Source organism: Acipenser ruthenus, chromosome 51 (assembly GCF_902713425.1).
Source record: "Acipenser ruthenus chromosome 51, fAciRut3.2 maternal haplotype, whole genome shotgun sequence".
NCBI lineage: Eukaryota > Metazoa > Chordata > Actinopteri > Acipenseriformes > Acipenseridae > Acipenser > Acipenser ruthenus.
Genome location: NC_081239.1, coordinates 3,512,547 through 3,528,416, shown reverse-complemented (window position 1 = coordinate 3,528,416; position 15,870 = coordinate 3,512,547).

The following is a 15,870-nucleotide window of genomic DNA, read 5'->3' as shown; positions in this document are numbered from 1 at the left end:
TTACACAGAAAATTGTGAGGGTCTGGAACCAACTCCCCTGTAATGTTGTTGAAGCTGACACCCTGGGATCCTTCAAGAAGCTGCTTGATGAGATTCTGGGATCAATAAGCTACTAACAACCAAACGAGCCAGATGGGCTGAATGGCCTCCTCTCGTTTGTAAACTTTCTTATGTTCTTATGTTCTTATGTTCTTATGTTCTTATGTTCTTAATGTGAGCTTCTGGAATATTAGTTTGTTCGTTTAAAAATGAGCGGCTTAGCCACAATTGATATTTAAAGGGATTTTCAAGCACATTAGTTTGATCAGTCTGACTTGTATTTTCTTTTATAAAACGTGCAAACTGGTCATTTTGAAACCCATGTGAACTGTCTTAATAGTTAAAGAATCCCTTAATTGGGTCAATAACTTAAAATCATTAAAAAAAGTGTACAAATAAATCAATAGTCTACAAGCCCTTCACTTGGGGATCCTGGATACAAAGAGTTAAAGGTTCTGTGATTCACTGCGAATAGAAAAAAAAATAACAAGCTAAAAAGAACAGACTGTTCTGCATGATCACATTTGAATCAAAGGCACTCCACAGCAGACCGGTCCTGTGGCTCACCTTTGATTCAAATGTGATCATGCAAAACAACTCTAGATATGTCACATGGGGGAAAGCAACCTGTTTGCAAATCAAAACTGGTGTCCTGCCTTTCACCTTGCTGCGGAGGCCTGGGGTCCTAGCAGGAGGAGGGGCAGGGGGCTAGGTGCTGCACTGGGTTTATGTTAATGTTAAGAAATACTTTCTTTTAGTATTTCTAAATGTTGCACTATTGAGTGTGTAATAGTTATGGGTGGCTATTGTTAATGCAGCAGTATGGAGTAGTGGTTAGGGCTCTGGACTCTTGACCAGAGGGTCGTGGGTTCATTCTGATGCAGTTACTGAACATGTTACCAATCACAAGGACTATGATTTCCCAGTGTTATGGCTACCTTAACTTGCAATTTCCTAACTTTTGGAGTTTTGAAACCAAACCTTAACGTTACTTTAACGAAGTTTCTGCCATTGAATGTATAAATAAATCAATGTTTCCCTTTAGTGGTGACTGAGCAGCAAAACATACACTTGACATGTGGAAAACAGCTCTAATTCATTCATTTGTTCAAATAAAAAATAATCCGACCGGTTTACATTGAAATGCAAGTTAAATACAGCTTTGCTCACCAAATGCAATGTTTCCATTTTCATGACAGCATTTGTCAGTGAGAATTGAAGAGGCGACACATTACATTCCAGCAGGCACTAAGTGCAGACCAAAAATTGGATAAATATACTAATATAATGCATAGAATACACTTCATGCATTACATTGTATATAAATCTACTAATGGTGCCGAGTATCAGATCTGTGTTTGTACTGTATGGAGAACATCATTTTGGCAGCAGTGTGGAGTAGTGGTTAGGGCTCTGGACTCCTGACTGGAGGGTTGTGGGTTCAATCCCCAGTTGGGGACACTGCTGCTGTACCCTTGAGCAAGGTACTTTACCTAGATTGCTCCAGTAAAAAAAAAACCAACTGTATAAATATTGTAATTGTATGTAAAAATAATGTGATATCTTGTAACAATTGTAAGTCGCCCTGGATAAGGGTGTCTGCTAAGAAATAAATCAGGTTAGTCTTTAGGCCTGGGTTCCAATCTGGATGGCTAGGTGGTGCTGTGGTTAATGCTAATGACCTAGACTAGTCTGTCACCTTTCTCTGGAGGCCTGGGTTCCAATCTGGGGGGGCTAGGTGGTGCTGTGGGTTAATGTTAATGCACTAGACTAGTTTGTCACCTTTCTCTGGAGGCCTAGGTTCCAATCTGGGTGGCTAGGTGGTGCTGTGGGTATGTGTAGGTAAAGTGTCATATTTACTGATGATATTTTTTAGTTTCAGCAAATTTTTTGTAAATAATGATTAGTTATCATTTTATTGATATATTGTAACATTGGTCATATTGAAACTTAGGGGACCTGTCTGAATATGTTTTTATGCCACTGTGTATTTCCCTGGATACATATGTAAAGGTGTTTTTTTATTGTTGATAGTTAATTAGTAATTTAATGATCAGCAATCAGGTTGTATTGGGAATGGGTTTCTTTGGGAATCTATAATAAAAGATGTCTCGATGTCTTGCACAGTATTGATTTGCATGTTGGGTTGGGTTTGACAGTGTGATCTCATTAATGTGCAGGTTAATACAGCAGCACCTTCACATCGAACGAGCAGGACACAGAGACAAAGAGCAGCTACTCCACTCACTAGTAATCAGTAAGCACACATCTCAATGATTTTTCAAATGTGGATGGAGGTGGATTGGAGACCAGTCCTCTTTATGTCTCCACAGAGCAGGGATAACACAAGCAGAGGCAATGTGTTCAGTTCTGGTCACATTGTGTTCAATTCTGGTCACCTCGTTATAAAAAGGATATTGCTGCTCTAAAGAGTGCAAAGAAGAGCAACCAGAATTATCCCGGGTTTAAAAGGCATGGAGTATGCAGACAGGCTAAAATAATTTAATCTATTCAGTCTTGAACAAAGAAGACTACACGGTGATCTGATTCAAGCATTCAAAATCCTAAAAGGTATTGACAATGTCGACCCAGGGGACTTTTTTGACCTGAAAAAAGAAACAAGAACCAGGGGTCACAAATGGAGATTAGATAAAGGGGCATTCAGAACAGATAATAGGAGGCACTTTTTTACACAGAGAATTGTGAGGGTCTGGAACCAACTCCCCTGTAATGTTGTTGAAGCTGACACCCTGGGATCCTTCAAGAAGCTGCTTGATGAGATTCTGGGATCAATAAGCTACTAACAACCAAACGAGCAAGATGGGCTGAATGGCCTCCTCTCGTTTGTAAACTTTCTTATGTTCTTATGTTCTTATGTTCTTAATGTGAGCTTCTGGAATATTAGTTTGTTCTTTTAAAAATGAGCGGCTTAGCCACAATTGATATTTAAAGGGATTTTCAATCTCATTAGTTTGATCAGTCTGACTTGTATTTTCTTTTATAAAACGTGCAAACTGGTCATTTTGAAACCCATGTGAACTGTCTTAATAGTTAAAGAATCCCTTAATTGGGTCAATAACATAAAATCATTTAAAAAAGTGTACAAATAAATGAATAGTCTGCAAGCCCTTCACTTGGGGATCCTGGATACAAAGAGTTAAAGGTTCTGTGATTCACTGCGAATAGAAAAAGGAATAACAAGCTAAAAAGAACAGACTGTTCTGCATGATCACATTTGAATCAAAGCCGCTCCACAGCAGACCGGTCCTGTGGCTCACCTTTGATTCAAATGTGATCATGCAAAACAACTCTAGATATGTCACATGGGGGAAAGCAACCTGTTTGCAAATCAAAACTGGTGTCCTGCCTTTCACCTTGCTGCGGAGGCCTGGGGTCCTAGCAGGAGGAGGGGCAGGGGGCTAGGTGCTGCACTGGGTTTATGTTAATGTTAAGAAATACTTTATTTTAGTATTTCTAAATGTAGCACTATTGAGTGTGTAATAGTTATGGGTGGATATTTTTAATGCAGCAGTGTGGAGCAGTGGTTAGGGATCTGGACTCTTGACCAGAGGGTCGGGGTTCATTCTGATGCAGTTACTGAACATGTTACCAATCACAAGGACTATGATTTCCCAGTGTTATGGCTACCTTAACTTGCAATTTCCTAACTTTTGGAGTTTTGAAACCAAACCTTAACGTTACTTTAACAAAGTTTCTGCCATTGAATTGTTAATTAAATCAATGTTTCCCTGTAGTGGTGACTGAGCAGCAAAACATGCACTTGACATGTGCAAAACAGCTCTAATTCATTCATTTGTTCAAATAAAAAATAATCCGACCAGTTTACATTTAAATGCAAGTTAAATACAGCTTTGCTCACCAAATGCAATGTTTCCATTTTCATGACAGCATTTGTCAGTGAGAACTGAAGAGGCGACACATTACATTCCAGCAGGCACTAAGTGCAGACCAAAAATTGGATAAATATACTAATATAATGCATAGAATACACTTCATGCATTACATTGTATACAAATCTACTAATGGTGCCTAGTATCAGATCTGTGTTTGTACTGTATGGAGAACATCATTTTGGCAGCAGTGTGGAGTAGTGGTTAGGGCTCTGGACTCCTGACCGGAGGGTTGTGGGTTCAATCCCAGGTGGGGGACACTGCTGCTGTACCCTTGAGCAAGGTACTTTACCTAGATTGCTCCAGTAAAAATAACCCAACTGTATAAATGGGTAATTGTATGTAAAAATAATGTGTAAAAAATATTGTATTTGTATGTAAAAATAATGTGATATCTTGTAACAATTGTAAGTCGCCCTGGATAAAGGTGTCTGCTAAGAAATAAATAATAATAAAAAAAAATCAGGTTAGTCTTTAGGCCTGGGTTCCAATCTGGATGGCTAGGTGGTGCTGTGGTTAATGCTAATGACCTAGACTAGTCTGTCACCTTTCTCTGGAGGCCTGGGTTCCAATCTGGGGGGGCTAGGTGGTGCTGTGGGTTAATGTTAATGCACTAGACTAGTTTGTCACCTTTCTCTGGAGGCTTGGGTTCCAATCTGGGTGGCTAGGTGGTGCTGTGGGTATGTGTAGGTAAAGTGTCAGATTTACTGATGATATTTTTTTGTTTCAGCAAATTTTTTGTAAATAATGATTAGTTATCATTTTATTGATATATTGTAACATTGGTCATATTGAAACCTAGGGGACCTGTCTGAATATGTTTTTATGCCACTGTGTATTTCCCTGGATACATATGTAAAGGTGTTTTTTTTATTGTTGATAGTTAATTAGTAATTTAATGATCAGCAATCAGGTTGTATTGGGAATGGGTTTCTTTGGGAATCTATAATAAAATATGTCTCGATGTCTTGCACAGTATTGATTTGCATGTTGGGTTGGGTTTGACAGTGTGATCTCATTAATGTGCAGGTTAATACAGCAGCACCTTCACATCGAACGAGCAGGACACAGAGACAGAGAGCAGCTACTCCACTCACTAGTAATCGGTAAGCACACATCTCAGTGATTTTTCAAATGTTCTTTGATTTCTTTATTTTCTATTCCTCTGAAGGTGGTGGATTGGAGACCAGTCATCTTTATGTCTCCACAGAGCAGGGATAACACAAGCAGAGGCAATGGGAGCTTATGGAATATTAGTTTGTTTGTTTAAAAATAAGCGGCTTAGCCACAATTGATATTTAAAGGGATTCTCAAGCCCATTAGTTTGATCAGTCTGACTTGTATTTTCTTTTATAAAACATGCAGACTGTAGTCCAGCGGCAGACCTCAGTGTTGTGACTGTATACTGAGGATAGTCTTATTATTTTTTCCATAGTTTTCCATGTCCTGGGCGTAAGGCTGATAGGTCTGTACCTGCCCAGGTTTGCTGTATCACCTTTCTTATTGTATTGTTGCCATATTTATAAGCCCTGTCCTTATCGACAAATCCTTTTTAAATCATTTTTTACTTATCATTTCTGTTTATAAACGAATATAACTCAACACTGGTCATTTTGAAACACATGTGAATTGTCTGAATAGTTAAATAATCCCTTAATTGGGTCAATAACACAATAACAAAAAGTGTACAAATAACTCAATAGTCTACAAGCCCTTTGGGGATCCTGGATACAAAGTGTTAAAGGTTCTGCGATTCACTGCGAATAGAAAAAAAAACAAGCAAAAAAGAACAGACTGTTCTGCATTATCACATTTGAATCAAAGCCGCTCCACAGCAGACCGGTCCTGTGGCTCACCTTTGATTCAAATGTGATCATGCAAAACAACTCTAGATATGTCACATGGGGGAAAGCAACCTGTTTGCAAATCAAAACTGGTGTCCTGCCTTTCACCTTGCTGTGGAGGCCTGGGGTCCTAGCAGGGGTAGGGGCAGGGGGGCTAGGTGCTGCACTGGGTTTATGTTAATGTTAAGAAATACTTTCTTTGAGTATTTCTAAATGTTGCACTATTGAGTGTGTAATAGTTATGGGTGGCTATTGTTAATGCAGCAGTGTGGAGTAGTGGTTAGGGCTCTGGACTCTTGACCAGAGGGTCGGGGTTCATTCTGATGCAGTTACTGAACATGTTACCAATCACAAGGACTATGATTTCCCAGTGTTATGGCTACCTTAACTTGCAATTTCGTAACTTTTGGAGTTTTGAAACCAAACCTTAACGTTACTTTAATGAAGTTTCTGCCATTGAATGTATAAATAAATCAGTGTTTCCCTGTAGTGGTGACTGAGCAGCAAAACATTCACTTGACATGTGCAAAACAGCTCTAATTCATTCATTTGTTCAAATAAAAAATAATCCGACCAGTTTACATTTAAATGCAAGTTAAATACAGCTTTGCTCACCAAATGCAATGTTTCCATTTTCATGACAGCATTTGTCAGTGAGAACTGAAGAGGCGACACATTACATTCCAGCAGGCACTAAGTGCAGACCAAGAATTAGATAAATATACTAATATAATGCATAGAATACACTTCATGCATTACATTGTATACAAATCTACTAATGGTGCCGAGTATCAGATCTGTGTTTGTACTGTATGGAGAACATCATTTTGGCAGCAGTGTGGAGTAGTGGTTAGGGCTCTGGACTCCTGACCGGAGGGTTGTGGGTTCAATCCCAGGTGGGGGACACTGCTGCTGTACCCTTGAGCAAGGTACTTTACCTAGATTGCTCCAGTAAAAAAAAACCAACTGTATAAATGGGTAATTGTATGTAAAAATAATGTGTAAAAAATAATGTAATTGTATGTAAAAATAATGTGATATCTTGTAACAATTGTAAGTCGCCCTGGATAAAGGTGTCTGCTAAGAAATAAATAATAATAAAAAAAAATCAGATTAGTCTTTAGGCCTGGTTTCCAATCTGGATGGCTAGGTGGTGCAGTGGTTAATGCTAATGACCTAGACTAGTCTGTCACCTTTCTCTGGAGGCCTGGGTTCCAATCTGGGGTGGCTAGGTGGTGCTGTGGGTTAATGTTAATGCACTAGACTAGTCTGTCACCTTTCTCTGGAGGTCTGGGTTCCAATCTGGGTGGCTAGGTGGTGCTGTGGGTATGTGTAGGTAAAGTGTCAGATTTACTGATGATATTTTTTTGTTTCAGCAAATTTTTTGTAAATAATGATTAGTTATCATTTTATTGATATATTGTAACATTGGTCATATTGAAACCTAGGGGACCTGTCTGAATATGTTTTTATGCCACTGTGTATTTCCCTGGATACATATGTAAAGGTGTTTTTTTTATTGTTGATAGTTAATTAGTAATTTAATGATCAGCAATCAGGTTGTATTGGGAATGGGTTTCTTTGGGAATCTATAATAAAAGATGTCTCGATGTCTTGCACAGTATTGATTTGCATGTTGGGTTGGGTTTGACAGTGTGATCTCATTAATGTGCAGGTTAATACAGCAGCACCTTCACATCGAACGAGCAGGACACAGAGACAAAGAGCAGCTACTCCACTCACTAGTAATCAGTAAGCACACATCTCAATGATTTTTCAAATGTGGATGGAGGTGGATTGGAGACCAGTCCTCTTTAAGTCTCCACAGAGCAGGGATAACACAAGCAGAGGCAATGTGTTTAGTTCTGGTCACATTGTGTTCAATTCTGGTCACCTCGTTACAAAAAGGATATTGCTGCTCTAGAAAGAGTGCAAAGAAGAGCAACCAGAATTATCCCGGGTTTAAAAGGCATGGAGTATGCAGACAGGCTAAAATTATTTAATCTATTCAGTCTTGAACAAAGAAGACTACACAGTGATCTGATTCAAGCATTCAAAATCCTAAAAGGTATAGACAATGTCGACCCAGGGGACTTTTTTGACCTGAAAAAAGAAACAAGGACCAGGGGTCACAAATGGAGCTGAGATAAAGGGGCATTCAGAACAGATAATAGGAGGCACTTTTTTACACAGAGAATTGTGAGGGTCTGGAACCAACTCCCCTGTAATGTTGTTGAAGCTGACACCCTGGGATCCTTCAAGAAGCTGCTTGATGAGATTCTGGGATCAATAAGCTACTAACAACCAAACGAGCAAGATGGGCTGAATGGCCTCCTCTCGTTTGTAAACTTTCTTATGTTTTTATGTTCTTAATGGGAGCTTATGGAATATTAGTTTGTTCGTTTAAAAATGATAGAGCGGCTTAGCCACAATTGATATTTAAAGGGATTTTCAATCTCATTAGTTTGATCAGTCTGACTTGTATTTTCTTTTATAAAACGTGCAAACTGGTCATTTTGAAACCCATGTGAACTGTCTTAATAGTTAAAGAATCCCTTAATTGGGTCAATAACTTAAAATCATTAAAAAAAGTGTACAAATAAATCAATAGTCTACAAGCCCTTTGGGGATCCTGGATACAAAGAGTTAAAGGTTCTGTGATTCACTGCGAATAGAAAAAAAAATAACAAGCTAAAAAGAACAGACTGTTCTGCATGATCACATTTGAATCAAAGCCGCTCCACAGCAGACCGGTCCTGTGGCTCACCTTTGATTCAAATGTGATCATGCAAAACAACTCTAGATATGTCACATGGGGGAAAGCAACCTGTTTGCAAATCAGAACTGGTGTCCTGCCTTTCACCTTGCTGTGGAGGCCTGGGGTCCTAGCAGGGGGAGGGGCGGGGGGCTAGGTGCTGCACTGGGTTTATGTTAATGTTAAGAAATACTTTCTTTTAGTATTTCTAAATGTAGCACTATTGAGTCTTTAATATGGCTATTGTTAATGCATCAGGTTAGTCTGTCACCTTTCTCTGGAGGCCTGGGTTCCAAGGGGCTGAGGGGCTAGGTGGTGCAGTGGGTTAAATTCACCTCTACAACACACGTGGTTATACATTTTATATGTGTTTTTGCTCAAATATAATATGTTTACTTAGTGCAAGAAAAGTGTCCTGATATACAGTTTTAGGAATGTTATCTGAACTGTTGAATAATTTCAGAAAATATATTTATTTGGACACAGAGAGACAGACCCCAGGTGGTCAGTGATGTAATTGTAGTTTGTATCTTTTCAAACAAGAAGGCGATAATAATAATAATAATAATAATAATAATAATAATAATAATAATAATAATAATAATAGCAAATTATACATTATTGTTTTGAGATTCAGCTTTTATTAGGGAGCTACCTTAAATACCTTGTTTAGAAAGACATTAATGTTTGTGACAGAGTAGTCGTCTGCCGTGTATTGAGACAGAGGTTGAAGTTGATACGCCCCCTGCAAGCGAACAGGATTTATTTTCACATCAACACACTGAACAGCTCATGTGACACTACCAGCAATGGCAGTGCACGGAATACATACAATACAGTATACAAAAACTTTGGTGGGATCTACAATCTCTGAATTAATCTTCTCTGTTCAATAATAAACTAACGTTGCTGAAGAGGTTTATCATGGCGGATAAACACTTAGGATCAATCAATGAATCAATCTTTATTTTATATAGCGCCTTTCATAGTGGACCACCATTACAAAGCGTTTACAAGATGCAGTAACAAGAAAATTCATAATATTTTAGATACGGAGAAATGCATAATTCATGATATACAGTTTAAAAAAAAAAGCATAATACATTAAATACAGTGGAAAGTGCATGATACATGATAGCAGCATAATACATGAAATAGTACATTAAATACAGTGGAAAGTGCATAATACATGAAATAGTAGCAGCAACACAGCAGCTAATAGCAGATATCAGGCTCAAAGAGCATGGAAAGCAAGAGAGAACAGGTGGGTTTTGATTTAACGCGACTGACGGTGGGAGCATCACGCTCTAAAGCTGGGAGAGCGTTCCAAAGAATCTGAGCCACAAAGCTAAACGAGCGTTCTCCCAAGTGTGGTGCACTTTTGCTTGGGGATAACATGCAGGCCAGAGTTGGAGGACCTCAGCTTGCGGGCAGGGACATAGCGGGTCAGCAGGTTGAGGAGGTACTCAGGACCTGTGTGATGAAGGGCATTGTAGGTGAGCAGGAGAGTTTTGAAAATAATCCTGAACTTTACAGCTAGCCAGTGCAGCTGAGCAAGGCGGGGGTTGATGTGTTCACTGTTTTTAAATCTGGTACGGATCCTGGCAGCAGCATTCTGAACTAGCTACAGTCGGTTGATGGTGCATGCCGGGAGACCACCATATAGAGAGTTGCAGTAGTCGAGTCGAGAGGAGACAAATGCATGACAAAGTATCACCGCATCCGGGAGGGAAAGGTAGGGATGGACTTTGGAGGTGTTTGGAAGATGGTAGAAGGAAGATTTGACCACGGAGGAGATGTGGACATCAAAGGAGAGGTTGCTGTGAAGAAGTACCCCAAGGTTTCATACTGTTGGAGAAGGCAGCAGCAGAGAGTTTCCGAGGTTCAGAGCAGCTACATTGAGATTCTTAAGTTGAGTTTTAGGAGTTCAGGTTTGCTAGTGTTCAGCTGAAGAAAAGTGGCAGACATCCAGGCCTCGATGTCTTGAATGCAAGATGAGAGCCGGACCGTGGCAGAGGGGCTTCCAGGGTCTAGTTTTAACTAGAGCTGGGTGTCGTCAGCATAGGAGTGAAACATGAGGCTGTGTTGGTAGATGAGGTGACCCAAGGGAAGCATGTAGATATTGAAGAGAATGGGCCCAAGAACAGTTCCTTGGGGGACACCACAAATGACTGGGTTTGCAACACCACTGCGTCCAGCATAGAAAACAGACTGCATGCGTCCGGATAGGTAAGAGGACATCCAGGAGAGACAGGTTCCACAGATCCCAGCATACTTATGAAGGTGGTCAAGATGAATGCCATGATCTATGGTGTCAAAAGCGGCTGTTAGGTCAAGGAGGACAAGCACAGAGGGAGCACCAGCATCAGCATTAAGCAGGAGATCATTCACAATCAGGAGCAGAGCAGTTTCAGTTCTGTGATGCGGCCAGAAACCAGACTATAGATTCAAGCAGATTGTTATCCGTGAGATGTTTCATCAGCTGACTGGCTACATCCCTTTCGAGAGTTTTTGGAGATGGGATGGAAATTAGATAAGTCATCCGCGTCAAGGGAGGGTTTTTTGAGTACCGGCGTAACTCGGGCAAGCTTAAGGGCAGCAGGAACCGAGCCAAAACTGTAAAGTAAACCTTAGCTTCTTGTATTTACTTTCATCATATCCCAGTTTCTTGTCGAAATATGTAGATTTTTTTATAAACGGTTTTGTGATTAAGTATTGTTCTTTAAGAATGGAGATGGTTGTAGAACTTTTTTATGTTATGTCTGCGCGGTCGCACAGGCATAGTTTGAATGAAGGTCCTGTTTAAAGTCGATTTTACAACCAGCTCAAAACGGGGGTGAAACCCCACCAATATGGATGAAAATGTTTATGTGTGGTCGGATTGGCAGGCTCAACAAACCCTGAGAACGGGGTAGCATTTGGTTGAATCCCTTTTGAGATACAGAGTGGCAAAAAAACTGCTGTTTTTCTTTCTTTTTTAAAAAAATGATTAAGACGCTTTTTTATACACCTGTATCTCAAAGTATAGCAAATTAAGAAACCCCGCTCAACATACAAATAGCCCCCCAGGGTGTACATGTGGAACGGGGTATTCATATATTTTGGGTGGACCCTAGTTTTACAGAAACTGAACCCCAAAGATAACGGTCTGACATCACTGCTGCCTGACGTCGTTGCTAGGCAGAGGAACTAGCGACCGTTCCATTGCACTGAATAGGGAGACATGGAATATACAATTCAGGTCACATCTGTGTTTCTGTCTGGATAAAACATTGATAACACTATGTAACACAATTTTTGTTCCTGGGTAGTAAGTGTTATTTCCTAATTGCTTATGCCTCAAAAGTATAGAAAATGGCTATTATTCCCCACAAACTTTGCTTTTGTGACCAGGACAGTGATATTTTGAAATTTACCTATTTTCCAGAACATTCCAGATAGATTCAATGCTGAGTAAACTTGGAGTAACTTCTAGAACTTTCAACGATTAATACAGCACTTGTCAATTTCAAGCATGACAGGGTTGTAATTCCCACAAAGGGAAACCATCAGCCACGGTCACTGTGTTGCCTGGGTGTGAAAAGATGAGCAATGGTTTCAATGTAATGATAGCTATGCACACAACGCATCAGACTGCCTAAAAACCTGCAGGATTCTTACATGATCTTTCTAGAGAGAGTGAACAGAGCCATACAACATGAAGAATCACTGCTCTCAGCACTACTATTCAAATGAGTCCCCACCTCTTCAGCCTCAGGGGCAGGGATTAACATTTTTCACATTTGATTTGGTGTCAATAAATCTAGCGTTTTTTTTTTTTTTTTTTAAACTTAACATACTTGGTGTGTGTCTCTTTTTTCTGTGCTGTTTAGTGTCTCAAGTTGTATTTTCACCACTGCATTTATGTGGAAGATGTGGTTGTTTGATTTTCCAGGTGGGGGGACACTGCTGCTGTACCCTTGAGCAAGGTACTTTACCTAGATTGCTCCAGTAAAAACTGTATAAATGGGTAATTCTATGTAAAAATAATGTGTAAAAAATAATGTGATATCTTGTAACAATTGTAAGTCGCCCTGGATAAGGGTGTCTGCTAACAAATAAATAATAATAATAATAATAATAATTTTGAAATGTTGACCCTAGTAAACATGAAGACCCAGTACAGGGCACGTTATAAAATGTCATATATTTACTTTTTATTTGGTTCTATTTGTAATGCTCAAGCCAATCTTTGTTAAGAACACCAAAAAAGAAAACTATTAAAAGCAATTATTGTCCGACTTTCATCGAACATGTTTTATTACCCAGGGTGCACCTCGTTTTCAGAAAGGAAACATTGTTGATTGTTGTCACCTCACTTTCAGGCCTTTGTAATATTTCATGGATGTGTTACCAATACACATTTTTACCTAATGAACCGATTAATTTTTTAAGACAGATTCATTATTTTATTTAGACTCAACAGAATTGGGAAATCATTCAGCGCTTTCCTTTTTAAAGCTGTGATAAGCATCTAGTGCTGACAGCATCACTGATGTGCTCCTCACACACTCTTACAGCTAGCTGTGAAATGGTAGCTTTAGAACACTTTAGAACACTTTAGAACACTTTAGAACACTTTGTAACCATAATGGGTTCTTATAAATGTATGTTACAGTATCAGGCCCATAGAAGTGATTTGTTAATATTTTTCAGTTCCATACACTGAGGTTATTCAAATAGGTACAGTTCCAGGACGCGGATAAGGTGTTTTCCCCTCATATTCTACCCATCGACGGTCTGGGCCTTCTTTATGAGCATACAGGTCATTAAAGACAGCTGGTATATCAGCCATTCTGCACACACAGACTGCAGAGCCTTTAAACATAGAACTGAAGTATCCGAGCATCGGATTTAATAGAAATATCTTGTGACCGCAGCGCATTGCAGACCACTTTCATTCCTTCTTCAATTTGAACTGTAATTGTTTTAGCATTTTTTACATGGGTTATACAATAAATGTACGATGGTTTGTGCCATGCTTGTCTACGCTTTGTCATGCATCCACTATGCTTTACTACACTTGCTATGGTTTTAGCATGAGTTTTATTTTGTATTGTAGCAGGTGGACTGCAACAGATAGGATTGTAGGACCCAGGGGAATCCTGTCTATAGACACATTGGCTTCCCTATTAATTTTTGTTTCTTATTATCATTGACTCATTTTTTATTACCAATTTGGGCGAGTTATATAAACCTATCGTTTTGTTGCACTATATTCAAACACGACCTGATTAGAGACACTGTGGGGGTTGCGCCATACTAGATAGAACGGTTCGTTTTGCTGGCTTTGGTGAGCGTGATTGCATCGTCTACGTTTCGGTGTATTTTTGTGGATTTGTTGTTTATTATGTTGGTAATTTGTGGGGCAAGGCTGGGTGGCGCACTGATTATGCGTCCCTGCTGTGTTTGCCCGAGGTAAATATTGTTTTCTTTCTTTTTGGTATGTTACTGTAAGGTTTTTTAAGCATGGTTTGATTCCTGGGGAAGTATTGCGGGTTGTGTGTGTGTGTGTGTGTGTGTTTTTTTTGTTTGTTTTGTTTTTTTTAATTGTATTTTTATAATGGCAATACAGTTAAGCATGCAATGATTTGATTGGGATTGAAATTGTAAAATGTATTCTTACGAGACTTTAAGGATGTGTGCAATAAAGGCAGCTATCTAGTTTTATTCTGCATCAATAAACGTATAGGCACAGTGTCTGAAGTAGGGGAATATATCGGTACGTAACTTGATAGCAGAGCTGATGTTTGTGTGTTTTTGTTTCTGTTTTTAGCGAGCATCAATCGCTGTTTTCATCTTAAAGATTTATTTTTGTTGTCACGGATTGTGTTTTGGGATTTATATTGGTTTTTATTTTCTTTAGATTTGTTTTGATGTATATTCGATCTGCTGCTAATTCTTTCTTCTGTGCAATAAAACATTATTTTAATTGACTGTGTCCTGGTTGCTCTCTTCCCTGATTTGCCCTCTGGGGGGGAAAAAAAAGAACTTTAATTTTTGAGGGTGCAAGTCCATCGGTGACCTAGTCAGGGCTACCTTGCAGGTGTTACAGTATGAAAGATACAAAAAGTGATAAAGTAAATGACATGGGATGTGTGACGAACCTCTATATATAATTATGCAAACACCCATGCAGATGTAAGCATGAGTCAAAGGAGCAGTAGTAATAACGTTGAGCGTGTGGCATGCAATTAAGAACATAAAGTTTACAAATGAGAGGAGGCCATTCGGCCCATCTTGCTCGTTTGGTTGTTAGTAGCTTATTGATCCCAGAATCTCATCAAGCAGCTTCTTGAAGGATCCCAGGGTGTCAGCTTCAACAACATTACAGGGGAGTTGGTTCCAGACCCTCACAATTCTCTGTGTAAAAAAGTGCCTCCTATTTTCTGTTCTGAATGCCCCTTTATCTAATCTCCATTTGAGACCCCTGGTCCTTGTTTCTGTTTTCAGGTCAAAAAAGTCCCCTGGGTCGATATTGTCTATACCTTTTAGGATTTTGAATGCTTGAATCAGATCACCACGTAGTCATCTTTATTTCAAGACTGAATAGGTTCAATTCTTTGAGCCTGTCTGCATACGACATGCCTTTTAAACCCGGGATAATTCTGGTTGCTCTTCTTTGCACCCTTTCTACAGCAGCAATAACCTTTTTGTAACGAGGTGACCAGAACTGAACACAATATTCTAGGTGAGGTCTTTACTAATGCATTGTAAAGTTCTAACATTACTTCCTTTGATTTTAAATTCAACACTTCTCGCAATATATCCAAGCATCTTGTTGTTTTTTTTTTATAGCTTCCCCACTTTGTCTAGGTGAAGATATTTCTGAGTCAACATAAACTCCTAGGTCTTTTTCATAGATTCCTTCTTCAATTTCAGTATCTCCCATATGATATTTACTGCCTGTATGCAATACTTTACACTTCTCTATTAAATATAATTTTCCATGTGTCTGCCCAGTTCTGAATGCTGTCTAGCTCATTTTGAATGACCTTTGCTGCTGCAACAGTGTTTGCCACTCCTCCTAATTTTTTGTCATCTGCAAATTTAACAAGTTTGCTTACTATACCGGAATCTAAATCATTAATGTAGATTAGATTAGGAAGGGCAGAGGACCTAATACTGATCTCTGTGGTACTCCACTGGTTACCTCGCTCCAATTGAGGTGTCTAAAACAATTGCAGTTCATGGATGTAAAGGTGAAGGGCATGGCAGTGACGTAAAAGTACAAAACAAGTCACACCTTACTGTGAGATTTTAAATTAAAAAAAAAAAAAAA